At 35.7% G+C, this 22,311-nt stretch overlaps 1 protein-coding gene across 2 annotated transcripts in view; it reads right to left on the bottom strand.

Annotated features, from left to right (window-relative positions):
• The window catches only part of OXR1 (oxidation resistance 1), a 476,607-nt gene that overhangs the window by 95,018 nt on the left and 359,278 nt on the right, over positions 1-22,311 (bottom strand). The window lies entirely within an intron of this gene.

Below are 22,311 nucleotides of genomic sequence, written 5' to 3'. Positions count from 1 at the left end.
ATTTATCAATATTTTTATCAGGTCTGTGCTTTGCATTGTATCTAAGAAATCTTTTGACTAATCCAAAGTATGAAGATTAACTATTATGTTTTTTCTATGAGTTTTATTTTATTTAGCTCATTGATCTAATATAGGTCTAATATAGGTCTTTAATCTATTTGGGGTTCATTTGCAGGTTTCGTGTGAGGAAGTGGTCCAAATTCATTTTTTTATGTGTGGCTATCCAGTTGTTCCAGCACCATTTATTGAAAAGATGATTTTCCCCCCCATTGTCTTTGCATCTTTATCAAAACTTAATTGACCTTAAATATAAGGTTTTATTTCTGGACTCTCAATTCTGCTATTCCTAAACCCATGCCAATACCATGCTATCTTGATTAGTGTACCTTTCTAGTACGTTTTGGAATTGGAAAGTGTGAGTCTTCCCATTTTGTTCCTCATTTTGAAGATTGTTTTGGCTATTTTGAATCCTTTTCATTCCATATGAATTTCAGGATTACTTTATCAATTTCTTCAAAGAAAAAAGTCAGTTGTAATTTTGATAGGGATTGCATTAAATCGGTAGATCAGTATGGGAAGTATTGCTATATCGTCCATAAACAAAAGGATGTCTTTCCATTTAGGTAGATCTTCAGTTGCTTTCAGCAGTGTTTTGTGCTTTTCATTGTATAAATCTTGTACTTTTTTGTGACATACATTAATACGTGTTTTATTTTTTGTTGGTATTGTCAATAGATTTTTTTTTAGATTGCCATTGCTAGTATACAGAAATAAAATCGATTTTTGAATACTGTTCTTGTATCTTACAACCTTGCCGGACTCATTAATAAATTCTACTTATTGTTAAGTGGATTTCTTAACATTTTCTCTATAAAAGTATATGTTTTCTGTAAATAAAGATGGTTTTGTTTTTTCCCTTCCAATTCAGGTGCCTTTTTTTTCTTGCCCAATTGCCCTGGTTAGAACTTTCAGTACGATATTAAATAGAAGTTGTGAGATCAGATATCATTTTATTCCTGAATTTGGAGAAAACACATTGAGTCTTTCACAATTAAGTATATTATATGTTGGTTTTTTGTAGATGCCCTTACTCTAGTTTATGAAGGACCATTCTATTCCTAAATTCTTTTATTTTTGTCATAAATGGATGTTAGATTTTGTCAAATGCTTTTTCTGCTTCTGTTGATATAATATTGTGCTTTTTGTTCTTTATCCTGTTAATATAGTGTTTACATAAATTAATATTTGTATTTTAAATGAACCTTGCCTTCCTTAGATAACCTTCAGAATGTATAATACAATGCTTGATTTGGTTTGTTGGTATTCGGTTGATGATTTTTTTTGTCTATATTCATAATAGATATTATATTGGTTTATACTTTTCTTCCCTTGTGATATCCTTGTCTTGCTTTGGTATTTGGGTAATACTAGCCATCCTTTTCTAATTTTTTGGAAGAGTTTCTGAAGGACTGTTACTAATCATTCTTTAAGTGTTTAATAGAATTCACCATTGAAGCCATCTGGCCCTAGGCTTTTCTTTCTGGTAATATTTTAAATTACTATAATCATTTACCTCATATATATATATATTAGATTTTCTATTTCTCCTTGTGTCAGTTTTGGTAGCTTTGTCTTTCTAGGAATTTGTCCATTTAATGTAAGTCATCTAATTTGTTGTTCATAGTATTCCTTTTAATCCTGTTCATTTCTCTGATTTATATTAATATCAGCTCTTTTACTCCTAATTTTAGTAATTTGAGTCATCTCTGTTTTTTTCTTGCTCATTCTAAATCTTTGTCAATTTTGTTGTTCCTTGCAGAGAGCCAACTTGAGGTTTCATTAATGAGGTTTCTCTAATGTTTTTCTATTTACTATTCCATTAATACCCATGCTAATCTTTATAATTTCCTTCTTTCTATCTGTTTTGTGTTTAATATCTTCTATTCCCACCTCCAACCTCCCTAGTTTCATAAGGCAGAAGGTTAGGCTATTGATTTGAAATCTTCCTTTTTTATAATATAGGTTTTTACAGCTACATGCCTCATTAGTTCCATCCCACAAATTTTGTTATATTGTACTTTAGTTTTTATTTATCTCAGAGTGAATGATCATTTGACTCATTGGCTATTTAGGAGTATGTTGTTTAATTTCCACATATTTGTGAATTTCCCAAATTTCTTGTGTTTTTCTGACTTCTAACTTAGTTTTACTGTAGTTAGAGAATATACTTGGTATGATTCCCCCATCCTTTCAAAATCATTGAGTCTTTTTATGGCCTAGTTTATAGTCTATCCTGGATAATATTCCATTTTCCCTCATTTTTAAGCCTTCTATTCATCACTGAATTTCTTGAAAATCCATATTTTCTGCCTCTCTTAAGCTCCTAACCAAGCTCACTCTCAGCAAATTCTCATCCATTCATTCAGCTTTAGTAAATGCCTACTCAGCACTAAGATAGACAGTCCCTATTTCTATGGCACTTTCAAGCTGATGGTACACTCCCAAAGATCACCAGTGCCAGCACAAGATGTTTTTGTGCAATTAGAAAGAGATACCCCTGCAAATGGACACATTACAAAAAGGCATCTCTAATCCAAAAATGAAATTAAGAAAATAATTCCATTTATAGTAGCATCAAAAAGACAAAAATACTTAGAAATAAATCTATCCAAGGAGGAGCAAAACGTATACTAAAAAATACAAAACATAATTGAAAGAAGTTAAAGAAAATCTAAATAAATGGAAAGAGATCCCATTACATGGACTAGAAAACTTAATATTGTTAAAATGGCAATTCAGAAATCAATATACAGATGTAATACATTCCCTATCAAAATTCCCCTGCTTTATTTACAGATATGGAAAATCCCATCCTCAAATTCATAGAGAACTGCAAGGAGCCCCAAAGAGCCAAAACAATTTAAAAAGAAAAACAGAGTTGGGGGACTCATACTTCCCAATTTCAAAACTTTCTTCAAAGCTACAGTAATCAAAAACTATAGTACAGGTGTAAGAATACATGTACACATCAATAAAATAGAATTTAGGGTTCATAAGTAAACACATACATTTTGGGAAAACAAACCGATTTTCAAAAATGATGCCAAGGCCATTTAATGGGGAAAAATAGTGGCTTCAACAAATGGTGCAGTAACAACCCCATACTCACATACAAAAGAATGAGATTAGACCCTTACCTCACAGCATAGACAGAAATGAACTCAGAATGGATTAAAGACATAAGTGTATGACTTAAAACTATTAAATTCCTAGAAGAAAACATAGGGTAAATCTTTGTGATCTTGAAATTAGCAGTGGACTCAGAGATTACATCAAAGGCATAAACAACAAAACTAATTTGCCTCATTACTAATATGAGGAATGCAAATACCTGTCAATAAATACCATTTTCTTCTATCAGGATGGTGTAGATCAAAAAGTTTAAAACCATTTTGGTAACAGCGGGTGGAAACTACCACTTTCATATATTACTAGTAGGGGAGCGAAGAATGGTACCACTATTTTGCAGGATCATCAAAGAGAGGGTCATTTTGCAGGATCTATCAACATTTTTAAAGCACACTCCTTTTGATTCAGTATCCTCACTTCTTGATATTTATCCTATTGATGTATGAAATGATGCAGTTTTCTATTTGTAATAGCAAAATGTTGAAAATAACCTAAGTGGTTACTAATAAAGAAATGATTAAATAAAATATGACGTGTCCATATAATGGAATATTATTCAGCCATTAAAAATAATTACACAGTTCCTGGTATAACTGATTATGAAAGTATCTTGAAAAAAGTATTTTTAAGGGGGAAAGCAAGATACAGAACACCACATGTGGTATGCTTCAATTTTTGAAAACAATGTAAAATATATGTAGTTATCCACATACAAATAAAACATTTCTGTTAGTATATAAGAACCTAGTAATGGTGGTTGCCTTCTGAGAAAAGAAGTGGGTGGCTTAGGGCATGATGAGAGAGAACCTTAATTTTCACTGTGTGTATAATATGCATGTATCGCCTATTCAAAAATGATTATTTAAGTTAAAAATGACCTGTTTCCCATAAGCCCATTCTATCTTCTAGGAGCTTGCCAGACTGTCCACTGTCAATTTAACTGTCATTCAGCTCCTATGAAAGGCATTTGAGATGGACTGCATTTCTCAATCATCAGTAAGAAAAATGTGATCTTTCTTAAGTCGTCTAAAAGTTATAGGCGTATAAAGTTAGGTCATCCTCAGTCAGTATACCTAAGGCATGTCTCATCATTAAGAACATGGGTCCTGAGTCTAACTTCAGATGCTGGCTTTGCCACTTACTAGCAGCATAATGGGAAAGTAACTGACTTAGCCTCTCTCTCCCTCAGGTTCCTTACCTGTAAAATAGAGATAATATAGAGATGTCGGGAAGATTTAATAACATAGTGCAAGCAATATGCCTACAAGAGTGCCTGTAAAACATTAAGCCTTGGTAAATGTGAGCTATAATGCTTCCTATAAAATACCTTATCAAGTTATACCATTAGTGTTATATTCTGAATTTTATTGAAGTTCAATGCAAGAAACAATTGTGTGAGGAACTGACATTGAAGACATTATTCATTATGTTGTTATTTAGTGTATATAATTAAAAATATTTTTGACAGATACTTAGAATTTTATGTCAGGAAAAATCCTTGTGAAGACAGTACAGGTATTCATTAACCAGATAATACATGTTATCATCTTGTCTTAAGTTTCAAATACAATGACCATCTATTTTTTTTTCCCAAAAAAGTAGAACTTCCTTGCCATTTCCTTTGCTTAGTAATTTCTGGTCTCATTGAAATTATTATGTTTTACTAGATGTTTAAATTAAAAGGACAATATATAACTGGATACATGCATATGGGAAAACAAAACTATAGTATAGAAGGCTATATAATAGTAAATTTCTTATGTCCTTCCCAAATCAACCTCTACAGCTTTGTGTATACCCTTCTGCAAATTTTGTATGCATATATTTACATAGGGTTACTATGTGTATATATGCGTGTGTGTTTATTTAAAAAAAAAAAAAACCCACACAAATGGGAACATATTGTGTCCACAATTTTGTTGTTGTTGTTTTCTTGTTTGAAATAGGGTCTTATTCTATTGTCCAGGCTGACATGCAGTGGTGCGATCAGGGCTTATTGCATCTTTGACCTCCTGGGATCAATCCATCCTCCTGCCTCAGGCTCCTAAGTACCTGGGACTATAGGCGCATGCTACCATACCCAGCTAATTATTGTAGTTTTTGTAGAGACAGGGTTTTGTAATGTTGCCCAGCCTGGTCTTGAACTCCTGGGCTCAAACGATCTGCATGCCTCTACTTCCCAAAATGCTGTGATTACAAGTGTGAGCCAAGGCGCCTGGCCCATGTTCACAGTTTTGTACAACTATTTTCACTTCCCTTTATCTTAGACACCTTTCCATATCAATTTCTATTAGTTCTCCTTCATTCTTTTTACAGTTTCTGAGTTCAATTTATTATTATCTGTTGAAAAAGCCTTTTGTTGTTAGTTGCTAGAATATTTAATTTAATTACATCACATTTACTTCCAAAAAACATGTAGGAGCTAAAAACTCACTGGAAAGCACACTGTTAATAAGTTGGAAACTTGTGCCCTACTGTATGTAGATTATTTAAACCACTCCCCAAAATGCTTTAAGAAATTCTGCCCTCGCGGGCACTATTCCTTAAAGGAAACATTGTTCTTTTAATTGTGGAATCTTAAATAGAAAAATTTCAAGTAAGACAATGATTTCTAAAAATATGAAGAAAAATGACTTGAAAACTAGGAAAATGGCTCTGATTTTATATTTTTATACTAAAAGAATATCATCAGTAACCTAAAAATAATTAGAAACAGATTAACATTTGTTTGTAATGTTTATATTTTCTTAATTGTTAGATGAATTAAATGATTCCCATTTTAAGGGGACTATTCTTTGATTGCTTGTTTACATTGGCTAATGACTGAAGTTTTGTTTAATGTTCAGTCTTCTCAATGTTTTCATTCCTGCCCCAGCTCCCATCTCTATCAGTCATCCTATATACCAAACTCTCTGAATTCAATCTCACTTCTTTATCTTTTTCTGAAGATGACATCAAATGGTTTTTCTACTAACAACCATTCCCTGGCATACTTCCTGGCTCACTAAAACTATTATGAGTAGCCACAACATTGTGTTCGTTACTCTTTGAAAATACTTTTTAACACAGATTAAACTTAGGAACTTTAGGAAATAAAAGAAGCAGAACTGTAATATCCTGAGAATACACAGAGACATTGAAGTATATGAGCACGATGCATCTGCAAATCTTTAAGCAAAATGGTAAAAGTGAGACCTGTGTTCTCATTATAAGGCTAGCTATATTAATAAACTCAGAAAATAACAACTGGATCGTAAAAGAACAAAATGAAAAAATTATTTTCTCCAGTAACAAGTTATATCTACCTGTCAGCTATTTCATAAGATAGAAATGTTAGGGTTGGGCATGGTAGCTCACACCCGTAATCTAAACAGGTTGAGAGGCCAAGGCCAGAGGATCGCTTGAGGCCAGAAGTCAGCACTCAAATTTCTGATATGATAAGCAAAACCACTGATGGAATCAATAAGGTAGACTGACACTCTGACACTAAACTAAGCAAAGAGATTTTGTAAGTTTAGAAAATAAGGCGTGAATCTGTTATACAATCACTACATCTGCATCTGCCGGTAAACCTAAAGCTTAACTTCATAGACAGACGAATTTGCTACCCTTAAAATTGACTCTTTTTTTATTTAAAGCATTTGTGTGTTTTTCGCCACTAAAATGGTTTATGCTAGCATTCAAATTCCTTATCATATATGAGACTTCCACCTGTGTTCCAAATGAACACAAAGAGGAAGAATGTGGGTTTATTGTTTGAATATAACCATGATCACAGCATTGAAGAGTATACGATAGAGATTTAATATGGCCTTTCAATAGAGTGGGGACAGTCTAATATTAATTTTCTAAAAAGTCCCCCTCTAGGAGATACCAACCTTGGACATATAATAATTACAAACCCTACTAAAAACCGAGTAATTTTTTCTCAATTCTGAAAATTGTCCAAAAGGTGTTAACCCCCTCTCTCGTCAGAAAAACACTGCATGGCAGTCAAGCCAAACAAGGACTCAGCAATATCATTGTTAACAATTATAATTGAAACTTAGGTCACAATAACTCACATCAATTTACCATAGAATTATTCCCGTTTTATTTTTAATCCTATTGAAGACTGTAATTACAATGATATAATTACAGCCCCCAAATACTCCATACCTGGAATGTGGCAGCTTCTGGAGCTTTTGGATCAATTTCACTCAGCTCATTGGACAAGTGCCAATTGGTATTACCAGTGGTGCCTAAAGTTCTGAAAACTCAATAAAGATTTAAAAACCTTGAGGAACAATAGCTCATCAGGATCTCCAAAGAGTAATTTTACATCATGAAGACAAACATTCTCATTTTCTTTCTTCTGCAGATTTCTTTTTGTGCCTGCACTTTCTTTGAGGTTGCAGTAGAGAGTGTGTGTCTACAGAAGGTACTGTATGCATAGCTATGAGGAGGTCTTACTCTCTTTTTATCTTTCTGAGCCCTTCTTCTCTACCCTTGTTCTTCCTCTTGTCCTCTCTTAATTCTATGATGGGTCTTTACATGTTGTTGTACCTTCTCATGTTACTTGAATAGAATTTTGATACTTAATCTGAAAAGCTGATAAGTGAAAACATTTGTTTTGTGGTATATTAAGTATTTTATTCAAATTATTAATTTCACATATTTTAAAGTTATATAGCTTTTAGCTAAATTTTTGGATAATTTACCTATCTTTGCTTTTATTAAAGATAATAGGGCCAAGCATGGTGGCTCATGCTTGTAATCCCAGCACTTTGGGAGTCCGAGGTGAGCAGATCACCCTGAGATCAGGAGTTCGAGACCAGCTTGGCCAACATGGCGAAAACTCATCTCTACTAAAAATTACAAAAATTAGTCAGGCTTGGTGGTGTGCACCTGTAATCCCAGCTACTCAGGAGGCTGAGGCAGGAGAATCATTTGAACTCAGGAGGTGGAGGTTGCAGTGAGCCGAGATCACACCACTGCACTCTAGCCTGGGAGACAGAGTGAGACTGTCTCCAAAAACAAAAACAAACAAACAAAAAAAAAAGATAATAGAGAAAAAAGAAGATGAACAGGCAAAATAATTTAAATCTGTTGCTAGCCAGTTTCCAGCTTTAACCTGTAACCAGTAGTTAGGTAGTTTATTTATTTTTATATTTATTTATTTTCCTTCCCTTCTGTTAGGGGAAAGTCTGAACCTGGGGCTGTGTCAATACAAGACGAAATGAAGTACGACAATGAAAAGAGAGCCTACCTACAAGTTCATCCATCTCAGGGAACGTGCTGGGCAGCAATGACAAATTTCTATCAACTGTTCAGTTGTTTCAGCCATCATGCATGAACAGCAAACTCCTAAGTGCTGCACATAATGTCTGAAAGGAGTAGAACTTATTCCTCTTCTCAAAGCAGATGGGAATTCCCTAACTCCCCACCTCCCCACACCAAACACAATCCGGGAAAGATACTAATAACCCCACGTGAATCAGCCCAAAGGCAGTCAGCATATAGGAAGAGAAACTCAAACCTGGATGGTCAATCTTTAAATGATCCAGCACTGACTAGACAGGTTTAATTTTCAAACAGAATCATGCACCAGTCATTTTCTCCTGTTGCAGATCTACTCTAAATTCTCAAGTCTTCCTAGAGAGCAGCAGACACAGCAATATAACCAGATTCAAAATGTAAATCCGTGCTGCGCTAACAGGCTTGAAGGAAAGTTGGATCATTTCTAGCTGCCTCTCGAGAGAAGCAGGGCATGCCCAGGCACTTCAGCCCCACCTACTATCCAGAGACTCATATGGGTGCCAAGCTGGCTATACAGCCACCACCACCAGTAGAATTTATCAAATGCATTGAACAAGGACTGGTTGGCAGCCACTTTGTACCTACCCTACTGGTTTTCTAGGAGTCAGGAAGGAAGGGGTGGGGATAAGATTCTTAAAATATACAGAGACATCAACAACATTGTTAGGCCCTCAGATTGAGCTGGTTCTGCTAACACACTGCATGATATGTAAGCACATGCACTTATATTTCCTTATTAGAGCCTATACATTATGTAGTAAAATGAAATCTCCCAGCTTCTACTTTACCCCTTCTTTAATCGATCTCCAACACTGCAGCCAGGGTAATCTTACATCCACCAATTTAAGTATTTCCTTTTCTCTGCTTTAAAAAGCACTCCTTGTTCACAGCAGCAGCTGCCTGTTGATAATGAGAATCAGCTGTGGAACTTCTTAAAAAATTAAAATTCTCCAACTATATGCAGAGATTCTGGTTCCATGGCTATAGGGTAGGAATCTCAGGAACCTATATTTTTAAATTATAAGCATGTTTGTGACCTGCTACTTTATAGTTCTTCCAAATGGTTTTTGCATATTTAGTTCATGTGAGTCACACACTGACTTCTGAAAAAGGTCCATGAGACTAGGATCTGGCAACTACCGAGCAGTGATGTATGTGTTTCACACATGTGTGCAAAGAACAGGTGCTGTTTAAAACTGCCAGTGTTTTACGCTCCAGGTGCCTCGGCCTCTACCTCAGCAGCTAAGGATATGACGTGCATGGGATAGTACAGCTACAAGATGGTGGAGCCTCTGTCAGTCTGGATCCCTAAGTAACCATATGGATCAGAAGCCCTGCTTCCAAAACCACCCAAAATTGGATACGTAAGATGAACATGAAATGCATCAAGAAATATACACCTATTTCAGCAAGTCCCTTAGATTTAGGGGTTCATTTGGCATCACAGCATAAGCTTAGCTTATTTTGACTGACAGGAGGTTTTGCAAATGATTAAGTTACATTTTTAATGATATATTAATATGCTAAAGACCACCTGATTTGCTAATGATTTTGCTTTTCAAGTGTCTTTTGCCATGTCTATATTCTGAAAAGTATTCTGAGATTGCAAAACTATTCATTAACCTTTTGTGTATGTGAACAAGTATTTTCTTAATACAACCAGAGGAAAACCAACAAACAACAAAAGCAAAATGGGGAGAATGTGGAGTTGCTAAAGCTACACAGAATCTGTCGATCATTTATACTCACAGTTTAAAAAATTGGTTTCCTATCAGCCTTATCCTCTCAATAAATATCTTTATAATCAGAAAATGTAAATTTGAACTTGCAAAACACATGTAGGCTCATAAAATGCCATTTTTATGTTTTACATATTGTTCTCCCATAAAAGTACACTAGAAAATGGTTGAAAAGAATTACTTTAAGAGCTACAAAGAATACATCTCAATTGTCTTTCACACAATGACCTTAACATACTAATAGCAACCTTAACCGTAAGACATGAGCAGGGCCTTGGTGTTTATCTAGTCAGGCCTTTCATTGTTATAGATTGGGTCACCAAAGCCTAGAGACGTCAAGTGTATCTCTCAAGGTCACACACTGGGAAAAGAACAGAGCCAGAACGCAGGGTTTGCCCATGGGAAATGCTGCCACATGACGTTTCCCTCCATCTTTTACTCAAGCAATTAACTGTTACTCTCTCAATTCACCCAAACATTCGGTTAAAGTGGCATGATGTCCCACAAAGGGTTTTCCGGCTGTGAAAGCTAGGTCAAACTATTGACTTATTTATTTATTGAGATGTAGCTTTCTCATCTGTAAAATAAGAGCAAATAGTACCTAACCTGGAGCTCTTCTATGATTAGAAAGGACATGATGTATGTACAGTGTTAGGCCCATTGTTCTTTGGCTGTAAATAAAAAAAAAAAATTATATTGATTCCCTTCAGAATTTCAGCCTATTCTATACCAGGGAACAGCAAACTATGACCCATGAACCAAATCTGACCTGCCACCTGTTTTTATAAATTCGGTTTTATTTGAACACAGCCATGCCCATTCATTTCTGTATTGTCTGCAGCTGCTTTGGGACTATACCAGTAGATCTGACTAGTGTGACAGATACTTTATGGCCCAAAAAGCCTAAAATATTTGCTCCCTGGCCCTTTTCAGAAAAATGCTGTTGGACTATATTCTAAACTGCCGAGATCATTTTGATTCTTTCACCCACAGTGTCATTCGGTATCCCTAATTACTGAGTCAACCGCAAATTTGCCTCTGTTAAGGTTGATCATAAAAATATGTAATGAGACATGAGAAAGGAAAGTCACAAGACACAGTTCAACTGACACCTTCAAGGATGACAATGACTACCACTTATTGAGCACATTAATCTAAAGAAGTATGAATCCACTAAATGCTACTATGACCCAGAACTCATTTATCAACAATGCCACGTATTAAACATCTTTCTAATACGCAGAAGATGAGGTACAGACTCCAGTGATCACTGCTTTCCCCTCTGAAATGGTTTCAAGTCTATGATGTTTCTATATCCTTCAACTCCATTTCAACAGCATTTTAAAAAACTCGGGCTATTAACCTAACTACAGTTTTCTGGCAGATCTCTCATTATCCAGCTACAGAATGGCTAGCTGTCACCAAACCTGATTCTTCTTTTTTCTGGGCACATAGTGACCCTGTATTTCCCAGATTCCTTTTGGGGCAGCAGTGCTCAAGTGATTATTTTTTAGCTAATGGAAGGACTGCAAAAATGATGTGTGCTACTTCCAGGCCTGGCCAAAGAGAGTCCCCACTGGTGATCTCCATGCTCATTTCTTTTCACACACTTGTAGCGGATGAACGTGGTGATCTGAGAAGCCATTTATTAAATATGACAGAGCCTTTAGAGAGAAGGTACCTGGGTCCTTGAACCCACCCTTAGTGGATAGCCGCCACCACCACCCAAGAACTGTAAATGTAGACTCAAACAAGAATAAACTTCTCTTGTATTTAAGTCATTTTATATATTTTGAAGTTTGTTACAGGAGGAAGTATAATTGTAAAAAACACACTATGAGTCCTGTAAGGTTACTACCAAAGTATTTGTGACCACACAGGAAAATATTCTGGTTTTCTGGACCAAGAGGTTTCAATTCATGTAAAGTAGATGTGGGTGTTCTTTCACTGTATCCCTGTGTGCCTTAGCCTATAAATTTCTATTTTACAGTATTTGTTTTGTACTTTCTTGTAGCTCATTCTTTTTAATTGAGAAAAATAAAGCAAAACTGTGGCCGAGTGTAGTTGTGCACACCTGTTGTCACAGCTACTTGGGACACTGAGCTGGGAGGATCTCTTGAGCCCAGGAGTTCAAGCCTAGCCAAGGCAATATGGCAAGACCCCATTTCTTCAAAAAAAAAAAAAAAAAAAAAAAGCTAAATAGGCATTAAACTTACTCTGTCTTTTAATAACTGTTAAACAACATGAGCCTCACCCATCCATCTTGTTCTCCTTTATTGTAGGACTTTCCTTTTCACTAGTCTTTTTAGTGTTTGTATAATCTCACTCTGTGTGTTGGCCTGATACTCTTTCACAGTTTTATGCCAGTATTTTTTTGTTTGTTTGTTTTTTGTTCCTGGTAATATGTTCCTCTTGTTTCTTCTAAGAATTAAGCTCAGAAGACAGCTTGCCAAATCACACTGGTATCTCCCCATTTTTCCTTTCTTATTAAGATTACTCATGACTTTGTTTGCCAGAGTTTGATTTTTTGGGTATGCTACCAACACTCAATTAAGAAACCCTGTTCTACTAGATGTTGAGAAAGACTCAGCACTCCCACAACCACCTCATGCCTCTGGCAACTTTTATAGTCTGTTTGTAAAAAGCCTTATTTCATCCTGTATCTAGATACAGTATTCAATATTCTTTAACACTTGTGCTTTAGTATGCTGCGCATGGAGATAACATGCTTCTATTGATCCTGATGCTTCTCCATCTCATTTACAGAGAAGATGCAGGGCAGGCTGCTGCCACTTCCTGACATATCTTTCTGGGCTTGCTCTTTCAGCCCCACATTTTCACTTACTAGCTTCAAAAGCTATGAGGTCCCATTCAAGACATCCTACTCTCTAAAGCCCTCTTTATACCAGTTTGACTTAGCTTCAATTGGCACAGAAAAATCTGAGACTGAAAGATGTGATTGTAAGCTCACATGGCAAAAAGAAGACAGCTCTGCGCAAAAAAGTTTATGGCTAACAGAATGATGTTTCTTTAGCTAGCAAATTTGTATGTTGTAAATGTCATTAGCATGATTGGATGTATTTGATAACTTGCAGAGTTATACTACCATCTATGTAGATGCTTTCTTAAAATTTTAGTTAAAAAATATGGAAGTGAGTTTTACCTCAGTGAATTTCTACAACATGCATATTAGCTTGTCATAAATAAATGAAGTAAATTGACTTTATAGTATACATATTGTCTAGTTTGATTTTGGAACTAGTAAAAAGCATGCTGTATATTTTTTCAAGTATTGTGATCAAACATAGGGTGTATTTGTTAAAAACAAAGTTGTAACTATTTTTGCAAGAATTTGAACATTGAATCACTGGCAAAATTTGAATTCAAAAATTTTAATTTGTCTTTCTCAGATGTAATTTAAATGTAATCAGTTTAGGGTGTTTCTAAAAATTGATTTGCAAAGAAATAAATGTTATTTTTATGCTATCAAAGTTACTTCCCAAAGATTACGTGTTATTCACACTTTAAATATATATGTACTTTTCTATTATTATTAAATAGAGGATTCCTCTGCCATTCTCACTACTTTCGCCTCAAAAGAAGAGACCATACGTTTTAGATAAAATAAAAAGAACGCTATAAAGAGGTTTTCTTATCCTTAAGGTCTCAAGGAAGATTATCTGCATTAGTAAGGGGAAAATCATAATTATCATGAAAATATAAAATATAGTTCATTAAATATATATGTATACATACATATGCATGTATTTGTGTATATATACATCTATATACAAATATGCAAATGTATGTACTGGTATATATACACAAATATATTCAAATGTATATATTTGTATATATGCAAACGTATATATATTTGAATTGGTTGTATGATATAGTAGGTCTTTAATAAATATGAACTATTTTCATTCCCCACAAATTTGATATTGATTGTTTATAAGATAAAATATGTGAAAGTATACATGTCAGTTCTGAGGGTATTAATAGTATAAACAAATAGAAAGAAACAAGGAGAAACGTTGCCTTGCTAAATATCAGTGCCCTTTCCTTTATATACCAGAGATAAACCAAAGTAAGACATTCACCATCTTGGAATTCCTGGCAGTGGCAGATGGCAGGGAGGATATGAGATTTTATATACTTGCTCACAAAGGGCACTGTGACTACCTTGATTATACTTACCTTACCATACTAATTTTTTGTCTATGTGTCTGTCTCGATAATGGAAACCATTAATATAGTTGTCTACATTAACATGACCTTACACTCACTCTACTGTCTCCTAGTTTATTCTAGGAGCATCTGGAATGATACATCAATTCTTCAACAGAAAGAATTAATCAATAGTTTATACACTAGAACTCTTTGAATCCCTTGCCACATCTTATTTTATCAGTCCTAAACTATCATATCATGATCCTTACCCAATCTTAGCCAAGTTGCCCTATTGAGAGATCTGCCTTAAATTCGACTTGAAAATCTCAAATTTTCCAACTCTGTCCCAACCTTTTCCTTCTTTTTAGGCACTACAAAGGCTCTGTTGAAGTGGTACTCTCCCTACCTCAATAAACTTGTTTTGCCTTACCAAAAGAGTAATATCAGTGATGTTTTGGGGAGCCAGCTTTCAACACTCCCGTTAGATTGTAAACTCATTAAGAACTGGGTGTATGTCTCATTCATCTTCTCATCTGTAGTTTTTTACATGGTTTCTCTGTATAAAACAAAATTTATGAAGGCCATTGGTTTCTGGAAGGTTGGCTATTGTTTAATGGCAATTGTTTAAGGCCATTTATGGAAGCGCCTGCAGTAGGCCCCACAAGACCAGAACAAATCAGAATAGAGTGACACGTGCTAGGTGCCACATAATCAAACTGAAATTTAAAATGAACCAGTTTAAAAACAAAACAAAAAAATGGGGGAAGATTCATAGCAACTAGTCAGAAGGGGTCCAGTCAAGCTCAAGTGGCATGATAGGAAAGTCCCCTCTGGTTTAACTCTATAAGGAAAGTAACTTCAAAATGACCAATCCACTTTCTGTTTCCACTTCTTTAGCCTTTTTCTTCCTAGAAAGCCCACTCATTCAAGCACCTTTCTGTTTCATAGATGGAATGCTGTCCCATTCATGAGCTGCTACCAAAAAAAAAAAAAAAAAAAGCCTATTAGATTTTTAAACTGAATTTTTTGAGTATTTGATTTTTGATTTTTTTTGTGTGTGTTGTTTTATAGGTTTTTTTTTTTTTTTTTTTTGAGATGGAGTCTCGCGCTTGCACCCAGGTTGGAGTGCAGTGGCGCGATATCTGTTCACTTGCAACCTCCACCTCCCAGGTTCGAGCAATTCTCCTGCCCCAGCCTCCTGAGTAGCTGGGACTACAGGCATGCGCCACCACACCCGGCTAATTTTTGTAGTTTTAGTAGAGATGGGATTTCACCATGTTGACCAGGCTGGTCCTGACCTCAGGTGATCTGCCTGCCTCGGCCTATCAAAGTGCTAGAATTACAGGTGTGAGCCATCCTGCCCAGCCGGGTATTTGTTTTTTGACATCCCTGGGTGGGTGGTTCCTAAAGTGTTGTCTTCAGAGAAGCAGCATCAATGTTATCTGAAAACTTGTAAGAAATGCAAATTCACAGGCCCCACCTCAAATCCAGTGATACAGAGGATGGATGAGGCTCAGCAATCTGTGTTTTAACAAGCACTCTAGGTGATTCTGATGCCTTCAAGTTTGAGAACTATTGTTCTCAAATCTGATCACAGCAGAGAGTCAATACAGAAAAAAGTACTAAAAAATGTGATAAGTATCAAAAGGAGGGTAGTAATTCTTAGTTAGAATAGATAAAATATGACATGGCTTCTTGGTGGAGGTCACAATTTATCAGTGACTTGAAAGATTAATTAGAATTTGGGAATATGTAGTTAATTTTGACTGAATAAAATAGGAGATAAGGGATTGACAAAAGAAAATGTTAGAAAGAAGTTCAAACTAAATTGTGAATGTCAGCCTAAGGAGGCTGGACTTCTTTTTCTTGGCAGGAGGGACTAACTATGGGTATCATGCCCTTAGGAATACAATACTGCTTGTTTAAAAAAAAATTGAAACTATGTAGTGTCTAGAGTATACTCTTAGGGCTATCTGATTCTGATTTGATAGGAGCTAATTTACAACTCTATAAATTGTAAAACCTGACAGCAAGGCAAAACAGGTTTTGTCTATAAACAAAGGCGTTCTTGTCTATACAAATTCAATCCAATAGACTTTGAACTGACTTTCCTCCCCAACATTGGAAGAATGTACCTCCGTCTGTACTTTCCTTTCAGTCATCTTGATCTATAAATATATCTGTTTTTTGAGTTGTCCTTTGAACTGTCTGTAACATCTTACTGGTTCCTTCATTAAGGAATTAAATAAAATATTTAACACATGTTCATCTTTATGTCTTTTTTTTTTTTTTTTTTTTTTTTTTTCTTGAGACGGAGTCTCGCTCTGTCGCCCAGGCTGGAGTGCAGTGGCCGGATCTCGACTCACTGCAAGCTCCGCCTCCCGGGTTCACGCCATTCTCCTGCCTCAGCCTCCCAAGTAGCTGGGACTACAGGCGCCCACCACCTCGCCTGGCTACTTTTTTGTATTTTTCAGTAGAGACGGGGTTTCACCGTGTTAGCCAGGATGGTCTTGATCTCCTGACCTCGTGATCCGCCTGTCTCGGCCTCCCGAAGTGCTGGGATTACAGGCTTGAGCCACCGCGCCCGGCCTCATCTTTATGTCTTAATCTTATGTGTTTTGGGGAAAATGATCCTTAAATGGTACTCATTGTTTTATTTCACTGTAGAATCCATTTTGGATATATATACACACACACATTAAAGTTCTTTCTTTTGACGTAATTTTAAAATAGCATCATGCTCCTACAGTAGTAGTAGAAGAATTTTAGGTATCTTGAAATGTTATTATATTTTATAATCACGAACAATCTTTAACAGTAGCAACAAGGTTAGGTAAAACAACCAATGTTTTAATTACAATTCTCTAGCCAAGGACAATAACATTGTACTGCAGCAAAACAAACAAGCTGAGGAGTAGAGCGGTGTGTGAGGCATGTTTGCGGTATGCCAAAGGAATTATTACGATTTGACTACCAGGTTTTGTTTGTACTCACTGAGGGCTAATGAGCAATGGAGAGAATTTTATGCAGGAGCTACTCTTGTGGAGGGAACAGAGAGAGACTAGGTGACTAGCAGAATAAAGAAGAGGAAAAGCAGACAAATATCTACAAAATTGAAAATCATACCCATCTAAGAATGTGGCTTCCTAGAAATAGGGAGCCTGTCACCATGGGCATACCTAAATGACAGGAATGTAAGGAGCAGTGTCTGAGTGTCAGTGACTCTGCTTCACAGTTGAAACCAAAATTCCCTTCTGTTATTCTACTCATTTATTCCTCCCAATAGGTATTCATTTAAAGAAAAACTTAGATCCTTTGGTGTATCCCATGATGCCCAAACAAATATACCAAAACATAATGCCACATAGGAGAAACTACTTGTATTTGAAATAGGAAGGTTTCTGGAAGCAAATTTTTGCTGTCCCACTGACTTGCTCTATAAATACATGACATCTACTAAACTAGTCAGGCATCAGTGGTTCATCTGCAAACAGGATAGTGTCTACCTTTGGGTATGCTGACTGAGTTTATTTTTAGTCTTTGAAAACTATTCTTATGTTTCTATAGGAAGGAGCCACAAAATATAAGACATACTAGCACAAATACTGCCACTTAGTAAATTGCAAAAGGGTTTGGCTGGTAATAGCTGTGAAATTCCTGTTTTCCCTCCGTTTCCAGAAATAAAAAAAATGATGTGCTTTACAGTGAGTAAGTACATTACAAGGTTTATATGATGTTAAAAGGAATGCCTTTCTACATGACAAACACATACCAGCTTAAAGTGTCTCCTATTGATCACATAACATCAAAAGGCCTTAGTTTGCACTTACAAGAATGAGATCAGTACAGGACTCTATCAAATGCTTGATGTGGACAAGCAGGTAGCTCAACATCCCACTGGTCAACCATTAAAGTGAACTGCCAGTGAAGAATGCCATGAGAGTAAGTACAGGGCTAGAACAGAGCCATCGTCAACTGCTTTTTAAGAAAATCATAACTAAGGCATTAAATCTAACACAAATGGCCTAAAGTATTCACAAGTACAGCATCTACCATAGAATCATTTTTGTGAAAGAGAACTTGAAAGTTTTTTAAAGTCTTCTGGCTTTTACCAAGACTATATCTAAAACTGCCCCAGACCAGTGAATTTGTTCTATTGTAAAAAATCCTTTGGAGAAAGATTTTCTGGCATCCCTTTAAGTGATTAATCACTCTTACTATAAGAAACTTCTTTCTTATAGTTATTTCTAAAACTCGGGGCCAGGTGCAGTGGCTCACACCTGTAATCCCAACACTTTTGGAGGCTGAGGCGGGCAGCAGATTGCTTGAGCTCAGGAGTTTGAGACCAGCCTTGGGAACATGGCAAAACCCTGTCTCTACTACAAATATAAAAATTAGCTGGGTGTGGTGGTGCATGCCTGTAATCCCAGCTACTTGGGAGGCTGAGGCACAAGAATCGTTTGAACCCAGGAGGCGGAGTTTGCAGTGAGCCGCGATTGTGCCACTGCCCTCCAGCCTGGGCCACAGAACAAGACTCTGTCAAACAAAAGAAAACAAAACAAAACAAAACAAAACAAAACAAAAACACCTCTCCTAAGGCATAAACCCATTTCTTTTAATCTTTAAAATAAAAATAAATTTATGAAAAGCTCTATAATATACTCATAAATAGAGGAGTAGAATGGCCAATCACATATATGCAACAATTTTCAAGATTTTCTCATATTTGCATCACTTATTGCTATTTTCTTTGATAAAACACTTTAAAGAAAATTCTAGACATATGCACTTCACTACGCATGCCTAAATTTTAAAAGATTTGGACATTCATTCATATCCAGTAGGCACCATTATCACACCTAGTGAAATTAACAGTTATTCTTCAGTAGAATCCATGAACAAGTCAATGACCAAATCTCCTCTCTTGGAAAAAGTATATTTTTGCAGCTGGTTCTTTAAATCATTCAAACAAGGTCTACATATTATAACTGATTAAGTATTTAGTCATTAAGACCAGTGCCTCTCAAACTTTAATATGCAAATGAATCACTTAGGGATCTTAAGATTCGGTAGGGTCTGGGCAGGGCCAGAGCTATTGCATTTTAACATCTCCCAGGTAGTGTCAATGTTGCTGGATTCAAAGTGGACCACACTAGCAAGATCCTAGCAAAGATCCTTGCAAAGGCCCATTTGTTGTTGTTGTTGTCGTTGTTGTTGTTTTGTTTGCATGTCAAGAGCTTGTTACAGGAATAGGTCAGTTATCTTGGTCTAGATTTGCATGTTTACTTCCATGTGGTATTATTTAACTTATTCCTCCTTTATTACCCTTAATTTCTAATTAAGTAAATGATGTTAAGTCTAAAAAACTTGAATAGATTCAAGCTCATCTTTTTTGGGAATAATTTATTAAGGACATATGTGATTCAGTTAACTATTTGTTCTATATGAATATCATCTTTATACTTTGTAATAGTGTTAAAAAGAATCATATAAAAAGAGTCATAAGAGTTTACAGTCATATTTCTGTTAGTCCACTTCCACCTCCATCACTTACTACTTGTATGACCTTAGCAAGTTACTTAATTTCCCTAAACCTCAGTTTTCTCATCTGTAAAATTGGTATAATAATAGTACCTACATTATAGGGTACATGGCAAGTGATCAATAAATATATGCTATTATAACTTAAATTTGTAACCTTTTCACTCTGAGCTAAAATATTTTAGTTGTTGGGACCTTTCTTCTAAAACTAACTTCTCAGCCCTTTGTTCATTTGAGGCTCTCCTATTAATCAGCCATAGCTTTGCATACCACAGAACTAGGCAGGACCCTTACAGGGGCATATTGTTAGTTTTTGGAGGATTTCCTTTTCATGTTTTAACTTATCTTTCATGTTATAATGGCTCATAAAGCCTACAAATAAGACTTTCAAAAATCTTATGTTAATGTATCCAAGTAAGTATTTCAAAGAGTAGTAGTTCTTGGTAGTTTCTCATAGAAATTTTGTAACAAAATGGTACTATGTGAAATGGTTCAAAATAATCCTAAGGTGGGTCTTAGAAAACTAAGAGAGATTATTGTCGATTCAGGTGAATTCAATATGAATTATATAGCCTTTTTGTATGTCATTATTAATAAGGAAATTGCTGAAGTTAAGCATATGGGACCTCTGATATTTCCTTATCTTTAATAAGCTCCTGCAGTTTAGAGTGAATCCCTAAATTAAACTTGACACTTTGGGAAATCTAAGAAGCTACAGAAGGAAGCCTAGGATGATCCAAAATAGCAATGTACATTCTGAATTGTCTTATGACTTTAGGAACATAGCAGATGATTTATATGAACCTGAAGTCTGCAATTATAAGTTGACACCATGACTAGGAAATTATTCCTTTCTTTGTAATAAATTCTATCAGCAGAGAGTAACTTTGAGCCACCTTTCAAAAGAAGCAACTGCTGGCCCAGATGATCAGGGCCAAAAATAAATTAGGCAATAAGCCCAACATTGTTCTACACTTTGGTCTTTTCTTTTTCCTTTTGTGCTTGATTTTTTCAGGTGCCTTTCCTAGAAGACTATGGCTTTCAGAGATGTATTATCTTACTTTAATGATACAAAGAGTAAGATAAGATGGTAGAATTGACAAAGAGTACTAGGACCAAAGAAAAATAATTGAAAGGAATATTTTGAAACTCAACTTTTGAAGTTATTTGTAAGACAGCCATATAATAACAGCAGAGTAGGGTAGTGCTATTACCATAAATTTGTAGTGTTTTTGATTATGCAATATTTTGTTTGGTTGGCTGTGTTTATTTATTTTTTTATTTGATGGAGTCTCACTCTGTCACCTAGGCTGGAGTGCAGTGGCACAATCTCGGCTCACTGCAACCTCTGCCTCCCGGGTTCAAGCAATTCTCTGCCTCAACCTCCCGAGTAGCTGGGATTACAGGTGCCTGCCACCATGCCTGGCAATTTTTGTATTTTTAGTAGATATGGGGTTTCACCACCTTGGCCAGGCTTGTCTTGAACTCCTGACCTCATGATACAACTGCCTCAGCCTCCCACAGTGCTGGGATTATAGGTGTGAGCCACCGTGCCCAGCCAGTTGGCTGTTTTTTGAAACAGGATCTCATTCTGTCACCCAGACTGGAGTGCAGTGGTGTGATCTTGGTTCACTGCAACCTCTGCCTCCTGGGCTGAAGTGAGCCTCCCACCTCAGCCTCCTGAGTAACTGGGACCACTGCCATACACCACTATGCCCAACTAATTTTTTGTTCTATTTTTGGTAGAGACAGGGTTTTGCCAGTTGCCCATGCTGGAATATGCAATATTTTGAATCATACTATACATTGTGATGCAAGTAAAGCATAACTAGAAATTGTATGAGAGGCTACAAAATTATGTCTAACTTGACAAAAGGCAGAAAAAAATTAAATGAAAAAAAAAAGAGGTATATAAACTGTTCCCCTCTTTTGACTGCCTGAACCAAAATTAAGATTAATACAGAAGAAGCATTAGCCAACAAGAAAAACCCATCAATTATTAGATAGTAGAGCATTTAATTTGACAACCTGTTTGATTTTCAGACATTTAATTGCTATTAGCCTGAAATTATTGATTAAAAGCTGAACATAAAAATGAATTAGATGAAATAAGATTATCCAGAAACAAACATAATAACATTTTTAAAACATGTTCAGATTTTAGGCCATAACAGTCTTCCAAAAATTGTCCATATAAAGATAAAAGACACAGAACATATTTTATGTAATCACTTGAATAATGGATGTTACTGCAAAACTAGGTATGTGCTTGTAAGACACTACTGGAAGGTAATATTTGTTTTCACATTAAGCTTGAAGAACACTATTTTTTTCTCTCTAAGCCTTTTATTAAAATCTGAAGGGTAGCTCT

Source organism: Piliocolobus tephrosceles, chromosome 7 (assembly GCF_002776525.5).
Source record: "Piliocolobus tephrosceles isolate RC106 chromosome 7, ASM277652v3, whole genome shotgun sequence".
Taxonomy (NCBI): domain Eukaryota; kingdom Metazoa; phylum Chordata; class Mammalia; order Primates; family Cercopithecidae; genus Piliocolobus; species Piliocolobus tephrosceles.
Note: the sequence above shows the minus strand (reverse complement) of the source record. Positions and strands in the feature narration are given on the sequence as shown.